The 23,341-nt window shown below is 36.9% G+C and overlaps 1 long non-coding RNA gene across 1 annotated transcript; it reads right to left on the bottom strand.

The window, feature by feature from the left end:
• Nucleotides 1-757: 757 nt before the first annotated feature.
• LOC125221076 (uncharacterized) lies at nt 758-2,354 on the bottom strand. Its single transcript, XR_007176367.2, has 2 exons — nt 1,424-2,354; nt 758-957 (listed from the first exon to the last, which is right to left on the bottom strand). It is a non-coding gene; the product is annotated as an uncharacterized LOC125221076 (long non-coding RNA).
• Nucleotides 2,355-23,341: the final 20,987 nt, after the last annotated feature.

The raw sequence follows: 23,341 nt of genomic DNA on the forward strand, positions 1-23,341 counted from the left end.
CTATTTGGATGACAACTTTCACTAACAAAAATTGTTAAATGCAGTATTTGAATATAACAAATCGGCAGCCTCATTGGGATCCATTACAATCGAAGAACAACTTTGTGTCGCGAATTGAACAGGAGATTAGAACAATAGAAGATTTCGATTGGAGAAAGATTGATTTGGTAACAAATTTATTTTTGTACAAAGATCTCATAGTTTCACCTACATAATTTTGGACAGAAGTTGTCAAATTCTTTTCTCTAATTTTATCGATCATACAATACAGGTCTTCTTCCCTGTTTTTAAAAGTGGCTATTACTATCTTGTGGTATTCTGGATGAAGATGAACAAAATTGAGATAATTGATAGTGCCAAACCACCTAGAGACAAGAATCCCTTGGAAAAGTATAGTTTTGATGTTGCAATACTGGTATGCTTTTTTAAATATAACTAACAGTATGTTTAGATTTTTGTTGACATAATTTATGTATCTTGCTAATATGCTTTGTATGAAAATTTTAATTTAGTTGTTTATATATTTGCAGAAAGATATGTTTGAGGCATACTTTATAGAGAATAACATGACAGATCTATCAAAAAATGTAAAGAAGTCTCCTTTGTCACGCCCGCATTTTCTAAGGATAGAAAACACGGTGAATCGTGACCAATGGAGGACTAAAGAAGCGGGGAAGAAAAGGGAAAACAACACAACTCGACCATAGCTCAAAATAATAGGAAATAGCTCGAAATAATAGGAAATAGCTCGAATAAAAATCAGAGTATCACTTCAACAATCAACAACTCAGAATGAATATTATCTCAACAATACTTGAACTGAAAAGAAATACTATTTAGCGGAAGCATTCGAGAGTAGAATAATGTCATGTATGAAGACACAACATATTCCTAACATTTGATAAACATCTTCTTCACTTTTATGCTCAACACCCACCGCGCTCGTCACAGCTCAACCTGCACATTTTTTTAAGAAGAAATGCAGGGCTGAGTACTTGATGCACTCAGTGGACTCATGCCGAAAACATTTTATAAAAAGTATTTATCATGCCACCAATGAGTGAACTCGGGGTTTTAACTTTTAAAAATACCCAAGACACTAAAATCATTTCCATCGTAAAAGTCGATTGATCAACCATTTTCCCATAGATGTCTACCATATCTGATCCATTGATGACAAGGAATGTGGCCACATTCCAAGTCACTAGACCGGCCGACCCAAAAGACGGCTCACGATCCCCATTGGTGTACACTAGCCTGAGTAGGGACTCACTCCCTAGTCAGACCCGAATTCGATTATCCATAGATGGCAAAAGCCACAGCAGATAGGTTCCATAGATAAAACAAAACACGGCATGACAAATATTCATTTTCACATAAAAATATACTTAGGGCATTGCCCTTATTTAAAAAGAAAGCCCACCTCGTTCATTTAGCTTCTTAATTCTTCTTTACGTTTCATTCTCGAAAAGCGTGCATGAAGTCACCTATTGGTTTAGTATACTCCGGCCCAATCTTCATTTAATTAATTTGGCTCATACCAAGTACTCCAATCCATCTCCTTACGTGAACTCCCATCTCTCAATTTGCTAACGCCTGCAATCTCAAATCTTCCTCCCCCTTTCACTTGTTTCTCTCCTCCGTCGTCTACTCTCTCCGTCTTGCTTCTACCTTCATCTCCTCTTTCTGATTTTACAGCGCCGCAGTCTCTCCGTCGAGCCGATAGCTGCCGCCATGGCCAGTGCTGTCACTATGTGCCGATGCTCGTGATTCCGCCATGAGCCCCTGCTGCTCGGTGCCCGATTGCTGCCATTCGTGACACTTGAGCAGCACCGCCTCGTCGCTGCCACCATTCGGAAATCACCTCAAAATAGAACTCTCAATCTCTCTCTTGCTCACGCAGTCTCCAAAACAGATTCCGATCTCTTTCAAAACTCGGCACCGCCGCTGCCACCGTTCTTTTCATCGGGCAGTGAGCTTGACAAGCTCAGCTGCGCCTCCGTCTATCCCCTTCATCCCTCTCTCAACCAGCGTCGTCGATCTCCTGCCCAATCGGGGTAGTTCGCAGTTTAAAACAATCACCATCCCTGTTCGTAAGCAAGTTTCGCTGATGCTATTGCTGGATCGCGCCGCCGTGCAGCCGTGGTCGCTGCTGCCAGCACAGAGTCGGCGCCGCCTTCCTCCAGCACGTCGTTCAGCAGCCTCGCCGCCGCTGCGTTCGGTTGAACGGGAGCCGTCACGCTCCTAACATCGTCTATTTTCTTTCTCAATCGTCGCTGCCTCACTCCTTTTTTTTTCCCTCAACTCTCGGTTTCTTCTCTCCAAACTATTTCTTCTCAACTTTGTGAAAGGGTAGAAAAACTGCAGTAGATTGGTGGTTCTCTCTCAGATTTTTAGTTGTGGAAGAACGTGAAACATGGACTATTTATACTATAGTTGGGAAAATATATCTATATATATATCTCAAAGATTTGATTTAATTTTGGTTGGAGATTTTTCAGATAAAAGGGGAAGATGGGTGAAGAGTCGTGGGAAGGGAGTTGAGATATATTTTACCAACTATTTGACTGCATAATTGGAAAAAAGAATTTGGTATATAGGCCTTCTCAAAAGACTTTAATTTATATGAATAATTGGTCTTGGAAAGAATAATTATTTTGGCGCAAAATGTAGAATCCTTTTCTCGAAAAAAGAAATAAACGTAGAAATTTTTCAGGTGCACAAACGATGTCTTTCGATGACAAATAAAAAGGTAGAAAAAGTCGGGGTGTTACACCATACAAAGTTTTTGCTTTAGATTGGGCCACAAACACCAATAAAGAAGACAACGATGTTTATATGATGAGACATATGGGGACATACTTTGGCAGCAAGGGAAGGGATTGGAATGTCGGCTTTTCTCCATGTGACATGAAGATTCTACAGGTACTCAGAGGAAGATATTGCGAAGCCATGCTTACATCAGAGAGCAACAAGAAGTGTATGGATATGATACGCAATGCTAACATCTGGATGAATGCAAACAAGCAAAGATTGTCTGCGTTACAGAACAAATACAAGGAATGGTTTAGTTGTAGACGCAATAAGTAAAAAACTGTTATATTCTGATTTGAACAAAGAGTGGTTTGAATATTTGATGTTATCATGTTTTTTAGATGGATGTGTAATACAATTATCAAATGTGGTTTTTAAACTATGCATTCTGTAATAATATATCAACTATCAAATCAGTATAGCAACTTAAATAGAAATGTCAACAACTTAAATTAAATGTCAACAGCTCAAAAACAATTCTTGTAACTAAAAAAAATATACAACTATTTTTCTTATTTTTTTAATTTAAAACATGTACTGGCATCATTATCATAAAATACATGTTAATAGTTTCCATATCAAAACTCAACATTTTGTCCATACCTTAATTATCAAATGTCAACAGCTTGTCAATAGGCTGCATATAAAATTTCAGAAAACTCAATATTTGGAACATATTCATGAATTATGGTCATACAATACATGTCAATATAAAGCAAATTAAGTGTCAAAAACAAAAATGAAAATATAAATAAACTGTATGTAATGTCAATAACTAAATAATTGTCATGTCAACTGCCTTTTTTTCAAATGTTAACAATGTCAACTGCCTTTTTTTCTAATAAAATGGAGGAAAAAAAAATTAATTCAAAACCCTCTACTCTACAAACTATTTCGCTAACTCACAAAAAAGCGTAGCAATAAATATTTCTCTACCATCTACTCTCTCACAAATAGATTACCGCTCAAAAAATTTCGACTACTCTCTCATATACAAACCCTTCATCTACTCGACTTCATCTCTTTTCTAGATTTCTAAATCGATTAAGAGTATTAGGAATGTCAACCGGACAAAAAAACACAAGTGATTCAGTTGGATCGTCGACCGTTCCTGGAAAAACGACATCAGAAATGGAGGTCCACCAAATCAACAAAAAGCAATGAAACGACTCATTCAGGTTAAAGATTTCATTCTTTTTTTAATTGTATGACTTCAATTTTAGTTTTTTAAAACACATTTTGATTATTCAAAAGATTTTATTTTTAGATTTCATTATTTAATTTTCTGATGAGTTCGACTTATGCTTTTTTTAAACAGCAGAAAAATATTCTTGCAGTTAAGTACTATATATTTAAATTTTTATGATTATTGACATTAGAAGATGTCTGTTGACATATTGGTATTGACATTTTATACAATAATTATTAACATAATGTATGCTTATTTGAATTGTAGTTGACATAGTCATATGGTTGCTAAAAAATAGATATGTTCTGTATACACAAAGATGAATTCATATGTGAAGTGTGAGAGGATTACATAGTATTATATTATATATATCAACAGGGTATGACTGCACTTGTCATATGCATGCTTGTAGTTGCTATAAATTTTGACATGATATTACTATATTGTTGACATTTTGTTGACATAGTGGTATTGACATTTTATACAATAATTATTGACATAATATATGCTTGTTTGAATGGCTGTCAATATAGTCATATGATTGCTATAAACCGTATATGTTCTGTTGACACGGTATTATTTATATTAAAAAGCGTATGACTGCACTTGCCATATGTAGGGTTGTAGTTGCTATGAATTTTGACATGATATTACTGTATTGTTGACATTTTTATTGTACTTGATTTTAATCCAGAAAAAAAAGAACACATCAAAGCGAAAAAGAAGCACAGCAATTGATAAGAACGAGTTAACTATATCTGAGATTAGAAGCAAAAGAAGAAATGACCGGAAACAATTAATTGCTTCTGAGATTAGAAGCAAAAAACGGAATGACAAGCACACGGAGGTTAAGGAACAGAATAAGAAAAGTAATTACTTTTCTAAACGGCTTCTAATCAAAAGGAAGACGTTGTTTTTTATTGAAACCATGAGAAAAATGAATGAGGCACAGGTTAATGTTGTGTAGGAGTTGGGTTTTGGGAATGTTTTGCATTTCAACATAGAGTACATTCCTAGCTTTATGGCATTCGAATTGGTGAAGAGTTTTGATGAAAAACAGTGCAAGATAAAGCTTAATAATGGGAGGAGTGTTAATATCACAGAAGACGATGTGGAGCTGGTATACGGATTTCCGAGAGGTAGGATTAGTTATTCCAGATATATCTGTAAAAGTAATGCAGCTTTCATGAGAGAGTTAGGAAAAGATTGTCAAATAAAAAAAGGAGGAAACGTTAGCCATAAAGCCGTTGAAGAACTTATATTAGCATATTGTCAAGGAGGGATAAGGATCAAGAGATTGTTCTTGGTACTATTAGAAGCAACATTGATTGAGCCATCAACATGTGGAACAATCAAGTCTAAGATTGGGGAAATAGTTGATGATCTGGACAATATTAGAAATGTCAACTGGTATTCATACAATGCTCAAGTTTGCAAAGGAAAATTGGTCAAAGAAAAAGAAGAATGCTTTTGCAGGACCACTTCCTTTGCTCATGGTATTTTTTACATTTCACATTACAGATTATTAACAGTGAACATAATTACATTAGGTTGTATGAGTAGTTGATATAGCTAGTAATTGTTATTGTTATGGATTTTATATGCAGCTCTGCTACATAGATAGAGTTTTACAAGCCAAACGTTCAGTTTCTCGTACATTCCCAATAATGAAAGGCTGGACAAGCATACATCCGCAAGCTAGGGAAAATCGAGAGATAGATGTAGGAATATTTGGTAATGGACTTATCTTCAAAAGATATGTCCGTAACCTGGAGCAGGAGCAGGAGCCTCAACAACAGATTCCACATGTAGTTGACAGTGGGGTTGGGTCTTCCCAAAGCGTTGTCCCAAAAGATATCATGCAGAATGTAGTGCAATATACATTCAACACATAAATTATGGGAATCTAGTAAAAACCCTTAAAGAAGTTCCTACGCACGTCAAAACTAATCATCTATTTGGATTAGAGTGTGATATTGCTAGATCTGCAATTGGAAGCCCAACAACTTCTATTCAATATGTGGAAGACAAGTGTGTAAAATTGGCAGAGTCATTTCTTCAAGACAAAGATGAGGCATTTGACAACTGTAAAACAATCTGTGAATCAATAGTTACTGTCGAAAAGAAAAAGGAAGCACTTGAAGATTTGAGTAAATTTCCAACTTTCAAATGGAGATTGAGACAGAAAATCAGAAAGAGGACACAACATGTGGTGTCAATAATGAATCAGCGTCTCCTATATCACCACCTATTCTAGAATCTGATAACAAGGGGAAAGATCTTGAACATGTAGAATTTACAATAACTATCTTAAACTATAAAGATATTCTGCATATTGTAGGTAAAAATATAATTGACATAATGTAATGTGTTTCAATTGAAACAACAGGAAGATAATGAGAACCAAGATGACACACATGTTGAAACGGAGAGAGAAAATCCACTGGATAAAGAAGATAATATTGTTGAGGTAACTAAAACTAAGATTAAACAATATATTATTTTTATAAAATGAGTGAAGTGTTGTTGACATGACTTGATAATGTAGTTGATATGAGTTATAATAATTATTGACATGGCTTCTACGTGTAGTTGACATGAACCATTTTGTTTACATATGTTTCTCTAAGTTGAAATTAATTTAATACTAATTATAAATTACTATTTCAATAGACTGCTGATGAAGAAGTACATGAAGAACAAGAAAATGAAGAACAAGAAGAAGGAGAAGGCACAAAAGAGGACACAACATGTGGCGTCAATAATGAATCAGTGTCTCGTATATCAACACCTGTACTAGAATCTGATAACAAGGGGAGTGAGAAAGAAAATCAGAAAGATCTTGTACAGGTACAATTTACAATAACTATCTTAAACTCTAAAGATATTCTGCATATTATAGGTAAAAATATAATTGACATAACGTAATATGTTCCAGTTGAAACAACTTGAAGATAAGGAGAATCAAGATGACACACATGTTGAAACGGACAGAGAAAAACCACTGGATAAAGAAGATAATATTGTTGAGGTAACTAAAACTAAGATTAAACATTATTTATTTTTATAAAATGAGTGAAATGTTGTTGACATGACTTGATAGTGTAGTTGATATGAGTTATAATAATTATTGACATGGCTTCTACGTGTAGTTGACATGGCTTCTACGTGTAGTTGACATAACTTATAAGTGTTGTTGACATGGCCTCTATGAGTAGTTAACATATTATGTACCGTAGTTGACATAGCAAGAATTTGTAGTTGATATGAATTTTATGTCCAATGAAAACAGAATATTGCTTCATTATCTGATATTGCACTTCCAGAAGATACAAACAAAACAGAACTCTACAAAGCAGAAGTATATGTTGTTGATATACTGCCATACCTGGAAGTTCATGAAAGAGATCTCTACTACTACATAGTAGAAACAGGAAGAACATATGAGTATGTATAATTTAAGGGTTTTTGGCTTTTTAAACCAAAACCTTTCTCTGAATTCCGATTTCCTACCCGAATAGCATAATTCCTACCCGAATAGCATAATTCAAAATGTTAAAGTTGTGTTTTGTTTATTCAAAATTTGTCATTTGTTATGTAATAATTGTGATTGTATGTATTATTGTGCCAAATAGGATCCAAATCAATTTAGTGACAAATAGGATTAAAATTGACATGTAGACAACCCGGGTTTCGTCGTTGACCCGCCGGGGGGAAAATCCTAACAAAATGAAAGTTCGTGATTTTAAAAATAAATCTCATAGTTCATGGGAAAAACCGAAATTCGGGGAAAGGTTTCGGTTTAAAAAGCCAAAAACCCATAATTTAATTATATTCACGATATAAAAAAAAATTAGTTTTCTAAACAGTAGACAAGATTTATGATTGTTGTTCATATGTCATTTTTATAACTTCATTTCAGGAATGCATATGTATGTGATGATGATTTTACTTGGGCAACCAAGGAATTGCTCAACTCACTGAAGCCCCATGAAGAAATCAAATCTGGTGTTATTGACTCATGGGCTTCACATTAGAACAACATTGAAAAAGAAAAGCCAACAACATCACCTGCACGCTTTTTCATGACCACATCTTCAACCGTAAGTAATCTAAAAATTTATATAAAATATTTGAATTAGAGGTCTCCTTAACCGAATATGTTAATTGCAGAATTTCAATGTTACAAATCGGCCAGAAAGTTGGAATACTACGATGGCAACGAACAAATTCATTGATGAAATAGAGAATGAGATTCAAAAAAGACTAGAACTTGATTGGAGAAACATTGATTTGGTAATTATATCTAACAATTAAATTTTTGAGAAAATATTAGGATGTGTTCTTTGAATGTAATTTTATCTTCCATGTGATATAGGTCTTCTTTCCAATCTGTGAAAACCGACATTACTACCTGGTAGTATTTTGGCTGAAACAAAGTAAGATTGAGATCATAGACATGAAATTGGTTTACTGGTATGATATTTTTTATCTTATTGAAACAGTCTCTACATTTTGTTGATATAATTTATGCACAATGTTAAAATGTTTTTTATGTGTACTTTTATTTATTTATTAATATATTTGCAGAAAGATATGTTGGAGGCATACTACAAAAATAAGAACTTGTTAGAGATATTCGAAAATATTAACAAGTCTTCCATCAATGTTCTTTCCTTGAAGTGGGCCACAAGCACCAACATAAAGGACTATGGTGTCTATTTAATGAGACACATGGAAACTTATGTTGGAAAAAAAGGTAGTGAATGGAATGTTGGCTTCTCTGCACGCAACATAAAGATACTCCAGGTACTGCGTGGAAGATATTGCTACAACTTGATTGCATTAAGTTACAACAACCAAAGAGTGCCCGTTTTAGAAGTAGCTGATGCATGGATGGAAGAAAAAAAGCACAAATTAATTAGTTTAAACAACAAATACAAAAAGTGGTTTGTTAATAAAAAGAAGTGAAACAAAATTTGGGATGTATTTAACTTTTAATGTTGTTAACTTTCTTGTTTTGGGATGGATTTCAAAACAGCTACTATTGTGGTTTCTTACTTTTGAACTTATTAAAATGTATATTTTCTGTTAATTTTATTAGGATTCACATGACTTATTATTATTGTTGACATGGCTTATAATTTTTATTGACATGACTCATAATTGTTGTTGACATGGTTCTATACGTACTTAAAATAGTAAATAATATAGTTGACACGGCTTTAACGTGTAATTGACATGACTTTTATGTAACGTTGACACTCTATGCACCATAGTTGATATAATTGTTATTCACATGACTTATAATTGTTGTTGACATGACTTATAATTTTTTGTGACATGGTTCTATGTGTGGTTAACATAGTATGAAATATAGTTGACAAGGCTTTAACGTGTAATTGACATGACTTTCATGACTTTCATGTACAGTTGACAAGATATGCACCATAGTTGATATAACTGTTGTTGACATGGCTTATAAGTATTGTTGACATAGTTCTGTGCATAGTTGACATGACTTATAATTGTTGTTGACATAGTATGTAACGTAGTTGACACGAGTCTATACGTAGTTGACATGACTTATAATTTTTGTTGACATGATTAATACTATGTAATATAGTTGACATGCTTGTATGTGTAGTTGACACGGCTCTAATGTGTAGTTGACATGAATTTTATGTACCATTGACACGATATGCACCATAGTTGATATAATTGTATTACTGATATTAACATGTTTTCTATGTATAGTTGACATGGCTTGAAACATAGTTGACATGACTAGTATATGTCGTTGATACGATGTGCACCATAGTTGACATAATTATATTAGTTGTTGACATGGCTAGTACGTGTAGTTGACATGGCTTGTAACATAATTGACATGACTTGTACGTGTAGTTGACACGATATGTAGCGTAGTTGCATGACTGGTATGTGCCGTTGACACGATGTGCACCATAGTTGACATGGGCAGTATATATAGTTGACATAATTTTTAAGTTGTTGACATGTGCACCTTAAAAACATGAAGGAGCATGAAAGCAAGGCAGGTCCAACTTGTATTGAAATGTCAACAACTTATAACCAAATGTCAACACCTTGTATAAAGGTGTACAACTCAGAAAACAAATCTTAAAATTAAAAAAACAGAATCATAAATAGATTTCAATAGAGAGTAAAATCAGATATAAACAACTAACAAGAAAATGTCAATAATTTGTAGTCTATGTCAACAACTAAAAAACAACTCTGACTATTAAAAAAAAAAACAATCATGTCTGCTTTCTGCCACAACTTCTAGCATTATGATCGCTAACTTTGTGACACTTTCCACAACACCTATGAGGTTTATTTTCTTTTTCAATTGCTTTCTCTATGCTTGACTTAATCTTGCTTTTCTTGTCACTTGCACCTCCTTTTGTACTAACCACATCTGGAGCATGGACAGTTATTTCTTCAGGTACAGCAATACCATATATATTCATGATTGAATCATTTTTATCAACAGACGACGATCCAGCACAGTCATCTTTAAAGATTTGAGGACCAATACCCGCAAGCAAATTATCCAAAGCAATCAAATGATCTTTATTCCTAAAAGCACGCTGATATAGACCAAAGTAACGTCCATGACACCTGTTAGCAATCTGTAGTTTGTCATCTTTGTTAGAACCTGCAAACATATAAAATGTCAACCGCCAATATAAGATATGTCAACAGCTTATACAACACATGCTAAAACTTAAACTGAAATATGTATACAAAACAGTTTGCATACCTCTGTCAGACGCTCTTTCATCACTCGTGAGACCATGAACTGCCTTTAGTAATTCACTTTTAAGCCAACGGTTACCAACATATTTCTCTGGATATTGTTGACAACTTTGTTTCTGAGTATGAAGAAAAGGTGGCTGCATAGATAACCACACCTTAAAAATAGTTTACACTCACATTCATATGACTCAGTCTCTATCTCATGTGTAACTGTAAAGGTCTTCTTTCTAGCATCAGAAACTTTAAAGACCTCGATGTTCTCCAATGTGGACATGCTAATCATCCGACAACTCTTATCAGCCTCAGCAATCAATTTTTGTACCACTCTAAACATCCTATCTGTGTATACAGATATCAATTGCTTATCAAATGCTAAATCAGTGACATATTTTGGAGTGATTACAGAATCATAATAGTCAAGCCTTTCAGTTTGATTCCTTTGAGCATCAATGGCATTATTATACAGAAGAGTGAAGTCAGCAAAATTAAACAACGGTTTCGAGTACCTCTTAAAAAAACTGTTTTTCAGATTCTGAAAAAGATGTTGTTCTCATTAAAGAACCCATAGGAACATCTCTAAAGAAGGCTAGGATCCACATATGTTTAATAGCAAACATATCCTTAAACCATTTTTGATCTTCTACACCATATTTTTCAAAAATACTAGTCCATAATATATCAAACTCATCCGGATCTAACAACTTTGATAAAACACAAGACTTAAACTCCTTACTAAACTTTTCTCTATTAGAAATAGATTTAGGTATCTTCTCAAACAACGTGCTCACAATATGCCACATGCACAAACGATGCCTTCTACCAGATAATATCTTCTCAATGGCAAGCCTCATTCCCCAATCTTGGTCAGTGATTATGATTCTTGGAGCAACACCCATGCATTCAACAAATACAGTGAAAAGCCATGAAAATGCATCACAATTCTCACCGGATACGAAACCAGCTCCAAACGCAATAGGACAACCGTGATTGTCTTTCCCGGTAAATGGACCAAACACCATACGATACCTATTGAACAAATAGATCAACACAAAACATCAACACATTTTTTTGATAACCAATGTCAACTATAGGTATATGCTATGCCAACTATTAAATCAGATATTATGCAAAGTACATGTTGGTATTCTGGAATTACAAGAGATAACCGGGCGTAATACAACCCAAGAAGGAATACAGAAAAGAACTGAAACGAAAATTACAAATGGAAATCGAAACTATAAACCGTAGGAAAAGGAAATAGCCGAGTCGAGGAGGCCTCTTTCCGCAAGACGAGATACGCCCCGGTAGTGCTCTTCGGATTGGCGTTTCGTCCCCAAGGATAAAACGGTTGCGTCTCTGATGAAGCAGCACCGCTATCAACAGAGCTCCGGCGAACTGGATGGAGGAGAGGGCAGAGCTTCGACAGAAAAACAATGCAGAGAGGGAGAGAGCTTATGATGCAGAGTGCTTTCTAGTATTTTTTTGGTGTGTAGAATGCATGGAATGGCTAGCCTATTTATAGGCTCGGTCCACTACAGAGGGTCAACAGCCATGATGGTTGTCATCAATGCTAGACCGTAACGGTCGTCGGTTACGAAGCGTTAAAGAGCTGAGAGGCTGGATCTAGAAGCTTCTAGATTCGATCATGATGTGGACTGTCACGTGTCAGCCACGTTAGCTTACCGCGTCATACTGACGAGGTGTCATCCCGCTTGGCTCGCTGACGTGGAAACGGTGGTGGCCTAAAAAGAACCAGACCCACTAGCCTTGGGCCAAGCCCACGAACAGGCCCAAAGAACAGCCCAAAGACCACCCAAAGACCAATTGCCAAGATCCAAGTCCAAGTCCAAGGACAAGGGAAAGTGCAAGGAAACGGGCACAAGCACAAGCACGAGAAATACGGCATTCCTTGACTCGATTGTTGTTCCTACTGTGATAGTCAATATTTCAAACTTGTGAACAACAAATCTATATGCACTACTGTTAAGTGCATATCCAATGAAGATAAAATCAACCGTTTTAGGTCCAATTGTGACTTCTTTGGGCAGGGGAACCATCACCTTCGCCAAACACCCCCACACTTTGAGGTATTTGTATGATGGTTTCCTTCCTTTCCATAACTCATAAGGAGTGACGTCTTTTCGTTTGAGTGGAATTTTGTTTAGGATATAGTTGGCTGTCAAAATAGTCTCCCCCCACATGTTCTGGGGTAATCCTGAACTCAGTAGCAACGCATTCATCATCTCTTTTAGAGTTCGATTTTTGCGTTCAGCTACACCGTTAGATTTTGGTGAATATGGAGCTGTTGTTTGATGAATTATACCACTTGCGTTGCATAACTCCTCAAACGGGGCTACATACTCGCCTCCTCTATCACTTCGAATCGCTTTGATTTTACAACCAAGTTAATTCTCAACTTCGTTCTTATAATTTTTGAGCGCTTCTATTGCTTCATCTTTACTTCTTAAAAGATAAATGTAGCAATATCTTGTGCAATCATCTATGAAAGTGATAAAGTACTTTTTACCACCTCTAGTTTGCACCATCCTTAAATCACATACATCCGTGTGAATTAATTCAAGGGGTTTCGTTTTCCGTTCAACTGAGTGAAATGGTAACTTAGTCATTTTAGCCTCAAGACATATTTCACATTTGTCTTGGCTATCCACTTCAATTGCCTTTAGTAAATCTAAGTTTACTAATCTTTTCACGGCTTTTGAATTTACATGTCTCAACCTACAATGCCCCAAATTTGAAGACTCGGTCAAATAAGAGGAAGTAGATGCTTTGTTATTATTGTTAGCCAAAGGCTTTGGAACAAGGCGCGTAGCCACACTAAGCTTGAAAAGTCCGTCGGTTACATAACCTTTTCCGAGGGACTTCCCAAACTTGTACAAAGCAAACCTATCAGACTTGAATACAAGTTTAAACCCCTTATTAACTAGTATTGATCCTGACACTAGGTTCTTGCGGATGTCCGGGACATGCAGCACATCCTTCAAAGTGATAGTGACACCAGACGTCATCATGAGAATCACGTTGCCAATGCCGAGGACTTCGGACGATGCTTGATTCCCCATGTTGATCTTCCTCCCTTCAACAGCAGTGTAGGAGGCAAACTTACTCCTATCTGAGCAGACATGAGCCGTAGCGCCGGTGTCGATGTACCAGCCGCCCTTGTTGTCAACAATGTTGACTTCTTCAGTGACCACGGCAACGAGGTCATCTTCATTCCAGTCCTTGAACTTTTTCTCAACGACGTGGGCTGCCGGCTTCTTCTTCTTGTTGCGGCAGTCTTTGGCAAAGTGGCAAATTTTGCCACACTTGTAGCACTCGCCTTCAAATTTCTTTGCAGACTGTTTGCCCTTCCCTTTGTCTTTCTGATTTGGGCAGGGGCGTTTGTTGGAGGGTCCGCCCCGCTCCAACAAGTTGGCTTTGGCATCAAGTGGGCTAAAGCCCTTAGCCTTTTGATCGATCTTGCGCACATCCGCTTCAATGCGTAGCTTCACGATCAAGTCTTCAAGACTCATCTTCTTTCGCTTGTGCTTGAGATAGTGCTTGAAGTCCTTCCAACTAGGAGGAAGCTTCTCGATGAGTATGCACCATATAAAGTTGTCGGGAAAAATCATCCCTTCAGCCATGAGTCCGTGGATGATCATTTGGAACTCTTGAACTTGTTCCATGACCGGTCTAGAGTCAACCATCTTGTAGTCCGTAAATTTGGATACTACAACATGTTCCGTACCGGCAGCATTGTCGATACTATACTTCTTTTCTAGGCTTTCCCACATTTCTTTGGACGTGGTTACAAGGGAGTATACATTGTACAAGCTATCATCTAAAGCACTTAGAATGAAATTTTTACAAAGATAATCTCCTTTGCGCCATGCTTCATAGTCCGCCAAGATCTCGAGCCTTGTCTCTTGATAACTTGGCACGGGCGGCTCGTTCTCCGTGAGGAAGTTGGCGACGCCCAATGTTGTCAAATAGAACAACATCTTTTGGTACAACCTCTTAAAGTCAGATCCTCCAAATTTAGGTGGCTTCTCGGGGGGTGGCATCATTCTAGGTGCCAACGGTGCCGCACTTGGTCCTTCAAAGGAACCATTCACGTTGCCCCCGAAGGAGCCAACAATATGGTTGGGCATAGGGCGCCCACCATTCATGTTGGGCATAGAGCCCGTCATGGTCGCACTGGTCCCGAAGGAGCCAATACCCGTGCTGAACCTGAAGGTTCCAACACTCGCATGAGACCCGAAGGCCCCAGCAGTCGCGTGAGACTCGAAGCTTCCAGCATTCGTGTGAGACCCAAAGGCCCCAACACTCGATCCATTAAAGGATGCGAAGGAACCACTAAAAGTGGAACCAACCGACCCACTCAAGGTGGATCCACCAGTGAGCCCCTGGGTATTAGTATACACCCAAGGGGTTGTTGATGAAGATGGATAGAGCCCGGGAGATGGCATCATCGTGGTGGATGCCATAGTGGAGGAAATGATGGCGGCGGTGGTGGCCGGAGTGGTGGCAGCGGCGGTGTTGGATTCAGTCGACATCTCCAGCAAAGGTGATTTAAAGTTTCAAAAGTTTTAGTTTCAGTTTTAGGTCCAAATCCCTTCAAAAGCAAGTTATATCTCGTCTTGCGATTGTTGGTATTCTGGAATTACAAGAGATAACCGGGCGTAATACAACCCAAGAAGGAATACAGAAAAGAACTGAGACGAAAATTACAAACGGAAATCGAAACTATAAACCGTAGGAAAAGGAAATAGCCGAGTCGAGGAGGCCTCTTTCCGCAAGACAAGATACGCCCCGGTAGTGCTCTTCGGATTGGCATTTCGTCCCCAGAGATAAAACGGCTGCGTCTCTGGTGAAGCAGCACCGCTATCAACAGAGCTCCGACGAACTGGACGGAGGAGAGGGCAGAGCTTCGACAGAAGAACAATGCAGAGAGAGAGAGGTTATGGTGCAGTGTGCTTTCTAGTATTTTTTGGTGTGTAGAATGCATGGAATGGCTAGCCTATTTATAGGCTCGGTCCACTGCAGGGGGTCAACAGCCATGATGGTTGTCATCAATGCTAGACCGTAACGGTCATCGGTTACGAAGCATTACAGAGCTGGGAGGCTGGATCTAGAAGCTTCTAGATTTGATCATGGTGTGGACTGTCACATGTTAGCCACGTCGGCTTACCGCGTCATACTGACGAGGTGTCATCCCTTGGCTCGCTGACGTGGAAACGGTGGTGGTCTAAAAAGAACCAGACCCACTAGCCTTGGGCCAAGCCCAAAGACCACCCAAAGACCAATTGTCAAGATCCAAGTCCAATTCCAAGTCCAAGTCCAAGTCCAAGTCCAAGGGCAAGGGCACGGGCACGAGCACTGGCTCGGGCTCGCGGCTCGCGGCGGGGCGGGCGGTGCGCGTGTGTGGGCTCTTACAGCCCATCTTAGTACACTATAATTATTACATGTAATAATCCTTCTTATTAAATACTAGTTTAATAAGGTTGTAACTTCCAATGTGGGATAATTAACTCTCTTAATTATTCCCTAAGCTTCTCTCATAGCTCATTAAGTTTGCAATTTTGCACAACTTTAATCCATTATTTCTCACTCACCGGGAATCGGATTTGAGAAAAATGAATATACCACGGTCATCTACTCCGAACGTAGATCGACACTATATCATTTAATTTCACAAAATTAAATGCCTCGTTGAAATTTATAATTGGTCAAAGTCCATTGACCGGCATAGATTTCAACAGTACAAATGTATATCCTATGTCAACTACCATGTCAACTACTATGTCTTTCAATTACTAAGTACAATAAATAAACTACCTGTTTTTTGAATATGTAGTATCAAATGCTACAACATCTCCAAACATATGGTAATGTTTCCGAGACTAGCATCAGACCAAAATAAGCTCACTAACTTATTATCATCAGGTGATAATTGATACTTGTAAAAAAAGCCTTCACAAATTCTCTTCTTCTCTGATTTAGGATCATTTGAACATCCACTTCTTTCAGTTTCTCTTTAATATCACGAGAACAATTCCTAACATCATTCTTGGTGCAATCTTCAACAAACTTAATTTAGGACCGATGTTAGCTTTGGTGCAATCTTCAACAAACTTGTGATGAACATCATTCAAACTGCGATTACCTTTCATAAATCGGTTATGACCTTGTCTATTGCAAACAACATACTGAAACATAACAACACCACCACTAGACCTATTTCCAAATCTTCGACAATCAAAACAAGCATCCTGAGCATATTTTTCATAAAAGGAAATTCCTTCCTCAAGGGAAGAAATTTTTTTACCTTCATAAGGCCTCAACTCAGGCTTGCAAATTGGAATAATAGATCCTACAACACAGAATATTTAACAGGTAACATAAATCATGTCAACAGATTTTCAAGTCATGTCAACAGTGTTAGGTTTGGTATACTGAAAAGTATGTTTCGAGCAAGTTTCGCGCGAATAGAATCTTGCTTGTATACGTAAAACTCTACAATCCACTTTTAACCTGATTCAGTATTATTCGAGCAGTCTCGCACGAATAGAATCACTATTATTATTACATTGTGTTTGCTTGTGTATTTATAAAATGTTTTACAAACATTTAAATGCATAAGAAGTAAACAAAGTCTAAGTCTTTTGCTTAGTAGACCGGTTGTGGGCGTCGTCCACTTTAAGGTAACACGGTCAGATCTATGCAATGCTTTGCAAAAGAAAAAGAAGAATTTCAAAACCTAGATAGGTTTTGGCTTCCTATCGTGAAAGGTTGCAATGTCAGTCCGCATATTTCTAAGCCTTACTGAAATAAGATGACATTGGTGTGGTATAGCACTGAACGAATCTAACAGCAAGACGTGTCTTTATGCTATCAACTGAAAGACTAGGTCTTGATAAAATACTATTTCTTAATCTACATATGTTAGCATTGAGCATACGGTATTGATTATGCACTACTTTGACTTATCAAATGGTGCGGGTTTTTCGCAACCCAATAATCCTGATATATTGGGTAGTGATGATTAATATCTAGCGGTGCTAGGATTGCTATTATGTTGAAACGTGCGCGAGGTGAGTCTCGTTTGATAATGTCCTCAAGAGGAGCTCGAACAAGGTTTTATTATTCGGAAAACTGGCCAGTTGGAGTTTTATTACTCTATGAATAATAAATAAATATTTCTTGCTAAGTCCACTCTTGGAATTAATAAGATATTAATTAATTAAGTTCATAGCAGACATTAATTAATTAATGGACATTTATATCTTAAGCGCGGAAAATAAATAATAAACAAAGTGGAAACCCGGATTACTTGTAATTTCGGATTTGGATGGGGAGAGTTCAATATTACTTCTGTAGTGGCTGCTCGTAATATTCCAATATAAGCTTGTATTAAATTGTGGGTTCAATTTAATTAGTAAAAAGCTAATTGGGGGAGCCCATATCCAAAACCTTCCATAGATCCCTGTCTGGGCCCAAAAGGAACTTAATATAAATAGGAGAATAAAGGAGACAGAAATCATTCATTATCATTACTCATAATTTTCGTTCCCCTCTACCTAGAGGAGTTCGAATTTCTCTCCTAATTGGAGAAGGATTTCTTTTGTCTTCTTTATTCGAGTCCTAGTATTTTGATAAGATCAGCCCACTCTGATATCGAGATACAGTTCGGGAACCAGAGAGAAGATCTGTGGTCTAGTATTGAAGATCATCACGTGGAGAAGGCGCGAGCAATCGACGATTCTTTGGAGAATCAAATCTGTAACTCTAAACCGTAGAAATCATGTTTAGGATTTATTTTCTATGAGCATGAATTATTTGCATTCTAGCATGCAATTATCTGTTTAACATGTGAATTGATTAATCGCATAATCGGTCAAATAGATCCTACGTCTGATTTATTTGTTTTGTACAAGTCTTCCGCTGTGCAAGGGGCACCAAACCCCAGCAATTGGTATCAGAGCCAGGTTTTGGCTCTGATTATGTGGATTAATTTCATGTGAATTGTATGAATGCAATATGTCTTTTATATATGCGATGGTTTTATCAAATTGCGTATATTATTTTGGGATCCGCAAGAATCAATCGGTTCTTTTTTCCAATTAGCGTGAATTTGTATGAACTTAAATGATGACATGTATGATTTATTATTAATGTATGCAAAGTTTACATGGTGATTAATAAATCATGAATCAATTCGTACATTTTTGTGCGTGATTTGATTCAAATCGCTGCGTGCGAAAGAGAGAACAAACCAGTGGGATGCCGGCAGCGATGGCGGTCTGAGTGGGAGCCCTTCGTGGGCGGTTCCCGGGCTCAAAAGACAGCGCCCTTCGTGAGCAGCCGGGGTCGGAGCAAGCTGGCAGTCCTCGTCCACGGGCAGTAGCAAGGCTGCGGTGAAGTCGACGTCGCAGCAGCGACGACGTCTCAACAGCAGCGCCGGAGATGCAGCATCGAAGATCTGCCAGCGAGACAGCAGTTTTTCCGGTGGCCACAGCTTTTCGAGCAGGAGCCCTTCTTGGGCAGTTTCCGGGCTCGGAGGAAGCTATTGTCGCAGCCGCTGCGAAGGCGACGCCACAGCAGCAGTGCCGGAAAAGCAGCAGCGGCAAACGGGCAGCGACGGTGCGACGATGCTGCGACAGCAGCGACGGCATCTCGCAGTGCAGCGCTGGAGCTGTGATATCGACGCAGCAGCGTCGGAGATGTCCAGCAGCAGCCGCTGTGCGTGGAGTTCCGGGCAGCAGTAGCTGTGCTCGACGGCGGTGAGCGCACAGCAGCGCGATGCCTACGGAGGACGAGCATCAACGGCTGTGATTCGAGTGGGAGTCCTTCGCGGGCAGTTTCTCGGATTCGAGTTCTATGTCGCTTGGCCTCGTTCCGTAACTTCGCTTTCCAAATTTGATTAGGGTTTCCTAACCCTTGCAATTAATTTTGGAAAGTATTCAAGATTAATTTGGAAATAAGATTTGAATATATCTTTTGTGGATTTTATATATTATATAAGATTTGATTTTGTATTATATCATGGATTAATTATAGATTTTATCCTTATTTTATGGATTTGTAGGGATTTAAATCCTAGATGAATCCTAGTTAAATTTGGATAATGACAATCTAATTTTATTTTTATCCTATGGATTAATGTGGATTCATCCCTTGACAAATCCTAGTCGGATTTAAATAATCATAATATTATTTTATTCTTATCCTATTAGTTTATATGAATTTATTCATTGATAAATTCTAGATGGATTTGGATATTGATAATATAATATTTTATTCTCATCTTATAGATTTATATGGATTTATTCCTAGATAAATCTTGGATAGATTTGAATAATGATAATATAATATTATCTAATTCTATGGATTTATGTGGATTTACTCCAAGATTAAATCCTAGATGGATTAGGAATAATATTAATATTAATTTATTTTTATCCTATGGATTTGAATAGATTTAATTCTATTAAGACAAATCCTAGATGGATTAAAAATAAATATTAATCCAAGTTATCCTTATCTTTTGGATTTATATCCTAGATAGATTAGGATATCGATAATATATAAGAAAATCCTTATTTAATTGGATTTAGATATATTTATTTATCTAAGAAATCCTAAGTAATGTGTGATATATTCTAGATGTCTATTCTAAATAGAATTAAGATTTGTACAAATCTTTATTGATTGGATTTTATTTTTATCTTATGGATTATGATGGAAGTGTTTCTATCTAGTAATATCCTAGTACGATTTAAATAATGATAATCCTAGATCAACGTTATCTTGAATCGTAGGATTTGATTTTATCGAAATAAAATCTTGAATAATCCTAAATGGATTTAGATAGTTAACTCTATCTTGATAAATCCTAAATAAATTTGGATAATTGTTATCCAATATAAAACTTAATTATTTAATTGATTCTCCCTTGACTAGATTAAATAATTGTCGTTAATTATCCTGTGTGTTTAAATGTCATGCATTAAATCGATTTATCTGTTTATTTGGTGTTTATCTATTTAAAGTGGATTATCTGCTTTATCTGCTTATGTGATAATTATGCAAAAACCATACAAAATATCTAAGTGATGATTACAACAAGTGCATTGTATACGGTCTCCATCGGTTGGGCTGCCAAATTTTGTGAAGCTGATTTTCTAATATTATCGCCACCTACAAAGTAGGGACAATAATCCTACGAAAACAGTAAGTTCATAAGGGCGGACTTCTCACATAATAAATAGAATGAACTAGAAAGTGGTTACCAATATTATTGCCACCTGCAAAGTGGGGACAATAATCCTAAGGAACTACGAGTTTCAGGGTTCAATCAGAATTTATGAGATAGCTTGGTTTTGTTATCAGCACATGAACATTGTTATGGGAGTGTGTTGTAGAAATAAAATTCTGTAATGCTAAATCTGATGGTCGTGCTTAGGCAGCATTAGGCGTGTTGACCTCCAAAGGAGGAAGATATTGATGCGTCGGTGTTGTGACCAGTAAAATTGTCAAAGTTTTAATGCGTATTAACCTCCAAAGGAGGATACAATTTATTAATTTTGTTGTTGTAAGATACATAATTGTTTTGTGGTTATTTGTGATTATGTATTGAGCATAAGAATGTGATAATAAGTTTATTTGCCAAATCTTCATTATGTCATTTAATATTTGTCTGCGATCCTTAAAGAAAGAAAACTCGAATGCCTAAATTATGTAGACCGGAAACGAAAATGGATAAGTTTCTCATCGCTGAAAACTTTGACTTTATACTCAATGATTCATGTCCTCCATTTCCTCAACAAAATTCCACGAAGAATGTTCGAGAATGCATTATGCATGTACTTGACAAGCTCTTTGAGGAATAAGGTCAAGCTATTTTCCTTTAAGTAGCTCGACAAGTCTTGGTTAATGACGATGAAAGATGGATATCAATAGAATCTGTCAAGATGATTCGATTGGAATATCCTAGAGTGACAGAATGTTTTGAGGATATTTTGATCACTCAAATAGTTTCTGACACAAGTCATCGCCTAAAGTAACAAGAAATGACTATAAGAAGGTTTAACTGAAAAGTAGAAAATCTTCAGAATAATAGTCGTTGTGTTACTATTAGAGGAAAGTAACATGATAGATGACGAATTCATAAAGGCTGCATTTTTCTTAAGTCCTAGTTCAGTTGAACAAAAGACTAGATATGGAAATGGGAGAGCCTGGATTGTCATCGAAGTTTGTTTAAAGCGAGAAAAGATGCTTTGTGAGTTGGATTGACCTATTTTATAGAAGGACAATGACTTACATGACAGTGCAACTTCTAAGTAAGAGATCTTGATCCAGTTAGGTTTTTGTTGCAGTTGGAGCTATTAATGCTCAATTATTGTTTTATGGTTGATGCTTAAGGCATCATAGTATTAAAATTATATAAGTGCGACAAGGTTGAGTATTCAACAACACATCAACTTCTTAATCAATGAATGATAAAGTATTTATGGCTCTTAATCTTAAGGCCAAGAAAATACTTAGCAATTGTTCGAACTGATATAGACTATCAAGATTTTAACAATTTGTTTGTTAAATAGCTTGAAAGTCGAAAATGTCTGTTTGATGCACTATGAGTTAGAATCGATTGATTCAGAATACTTATAGAAGTGCAATATAGAAAGACTAGCGAGTCTTAATGGTTTACACCATAAGAAGACGAGCAAAGGGTTATGATCAGTAGTGGGAGTCTAATCTCCATTAACGAATCCAAGCATTCATCTAATGAATGGGATAGTTATGTAAGAAGGAATCGAAGTCTTTCTAAGACAAGTTTTATGTGATGAGTTGTACTCATTAAAATCTTATCATTGATGGGATAAACATTAAAGAAACTACCAACATCAGTACCTTCTACAAAACACGAGTTGTGGACTAGAGCGTCTCTAGTCTAGCACATCTCAAGGTGTAATGTTGTTCCAACACGTGTTGGAAAAGTGTCCCAGAAATTGGAGTTGTGTACTGAGGCATGTTTTAAGGTTTGTCCCAAATGATGTAAGGTTATAAGTTCTGTAATCTTCAAAGATATAATTCTTGTCTGAAGATCTAGAGATGAACTACAAGCCTAACAGCGTGATAACTCTCAAAATAAAGAGAGAGGTATCAGATTTTCCACATTCCCAAGAAGTCATACCATTAGAAACTTTTGCACTAATAAAATCAACTTCAGTACCTAAGATTGTAAGAATCATATCGTAGTGGGAGCGTTCCACTGGAACACAACAAGTTCATGGGTCTAAGAGTGTCGTAAGACTCAGTCTTAGATCAACTTGAACATAATCCCTTTAACTACAATGTAGTATTGGTTCATTTGGATATTCATCCTTGAAAAGGTGATAGATTCCAAACTACAATCTAAGATAGACAACATGTTTTACAAGACTTGCAAAACTACCTATAGGTTGTGTCAGTCAGTGGGAGCTAGTATATTTGCAAGTGTAAATATGGATCTCAAAAGGCTAGACAATGACAATGGGTTATGCCCAAAGAGAATTA

This window comes from Salvia hispanica, chromosome 2, assembly GCF_029641045.1.
Source record: "Salvia hispanica isolate PSC_SH4W2 chromosome 2, Shi_PSC_v1, whole genome shotgun sequence".
In the NCBI taxonomy this organism is placed as follows: Eukaryota; Viridiplantae; Streptophyta; class Magnoliopsida; order Lamiales; family Lamiaceae; genus Salvia; species Salvia hispanica.